This window comes from Rhinolophus sinicus, chromosome 16 (genome assembly GCF_057876585.1).
Source record: "Rhinolophus sinicus isolate RSI-liver-muscle chromosome 16, RSI-T2T, whole genome shotgun sequence".
In the NCBI taxonomy this organism is placed as follows: domain Eukaryota; kingdom Metazoa; phylum Chordata; class Mammalia; order Chiroptera; family Rhinolophidae; genus Rhinolophus; species Rhinolophus sinicus.
Window position 1 is genome coordinate 11010821 of NC_142516.1, and position 1745 is coordinate 11012565.

Here is a 1745-nt window from a genome sequence, read left to right on the forward strand (position 1 = left end):
CATAGCACTGTGGTCAGAGAAGACGCTTGGTATGATTTCAGTTTTCTTAAACTTATTGAGACTTGTATTGTGGCCTAATATGTGGTCTGTCTTGGAAAATGTTCCATGTATGCTCGAGAAGAATGTATATTCTGCAACTTTGGGGTGAAATGCTCTGAAAATATCAATGAAATCCAACTGGTCTAATGTGTCATTTAAGGCCACTGTTTCCATATTGATATTTCTGTTTGGAGGATTTGTCCCTTGTTGCCAGTAGTGTGTTGAAGTCCCCTACTATGATAGTGTTACTGTTGATCTCTGTCTTTATGTCAGTCAATATTTGTTTTATATATCTACGTGCTTCTATATTGGGTACATAGATGTTTCGTAGGGTTATGTCCTCTTGTTGGATTGATCCCTTTATTATTATATAGTGCCTTTCTTTGTTTTTTATTATATTCTTCATTTTAAAGTCTATTTGGTCAGATATAAGTATTGCTACTTCAGCTTTTCCTCATTTCCATTTGCATGAAATATCTTACTGCATCCCTTTACTTCCAGCCTTTGTGTGTCTTTTAATCTGAGGTGAGTCTCTTGTATACCGCATTTGCAAGGCTCTGTTTTCTTATCTACTCAGCCACCATAAAGCTTTTGATTGGAACATTTAATCCATTTACATTTAAAGTTATTGCCATTTTGTTATTTGTATTTCTGGTCTTCATTAGTTAGATTGTTTTCATCTTTCTTCTGCTTAAAGAAGCCCGTTTAACACTTTCTGCAAAAATATGGAACACTTCAAGAATTTGTGTGTTATATTTGTGCAGCGGCCATGCTAATCTTCTCTGTATCATTCCAATTTTAGTATATGTGCTGCTGAAGTGAGCACAGTTTATTTTTTTTAGTGCTGTATAATATTCCACCATCTGGATATACTACAGTTTGTTTATCCATTCCCCTACTAAAGGACATCTTGGGTGCTTCCAAGTTTTGGCAATTATGAATAAAGTTTCTTTAAGCCTCAATGTGCAGCTTTTTGTGTGAACATAAATTTGCAACTCCTATTGGTAAATGCCAAGGAGTGTGATTGCTGTACTGTACGATAAGAGTAAGTTTAGTTTTGTAAGAAACTGCCACCAGCAATGGATGAGAGTTCCTGTTGTTCCTCATCCTTTTCAGCATTTGGTGTTGTCAGTGTTCTAGATTTTGACTCTTCCAATCGGTGCATAGTGGTGTTGCATGGTTTTAATTTGCCTTTCCTTGATGACATATGATGTGGAGCATCTTTTCATATACTAATTTACTATCTGTATATTTTCTTTGGCGAAGTGTCTGTTCAGATCTTTTGCCCATTTTTAAATCAGGTTATTTGTTTTCTTATTGTTGAGTTTTACAAGTTTTTTGTGTGTTTTAGATAATAATCCTTTATCAGACAAGTCTTTTGCAAATATTTTCTCCAGTCCAAGGCTTGCCTTATCATTCTCTTGACAGCATCTTTTGCAGAGCAGAAGTTTTTAATTTTAATGAACTCCAGCTAATCAATTACTTTTTTTCATGGATCATGCCTTTGATGTTGTATCTAAAAAGTCATCCCTATATCCAAGGTCATCTAGGTGTTCTCCTGTGTTATATTCTAAGAGTTTTATAGTTTTGCATTTCACATGTGTATGATTCATTTTGAGTTAATTTTTATGAAGGTTGTGAGATCTGTGTCTGCATTCAATTTTTTGCATGTGGATATCCAGTTGTTCCAACACCATTTTTGTAAA

General features: G+C 34.6%; 1 non-coding gene across 1 annotated transcript; it reads right to left on the minus strand.

Moving 5' to 3' along the window:
• Positions 1-758: 758 nt before the first annotated feature.
• LOC148754953 (U6 spliceosomal RNA) lies at positions 759-865 on the minus strand. Its single transcript, XR_016019516.1, has one exon. It is a non-coding gene; the product is annotated as a U6 spliceosomal RNA (small nuclear RNA).
• Positions 866-1745: the final 880 nt, after the last annotated feature.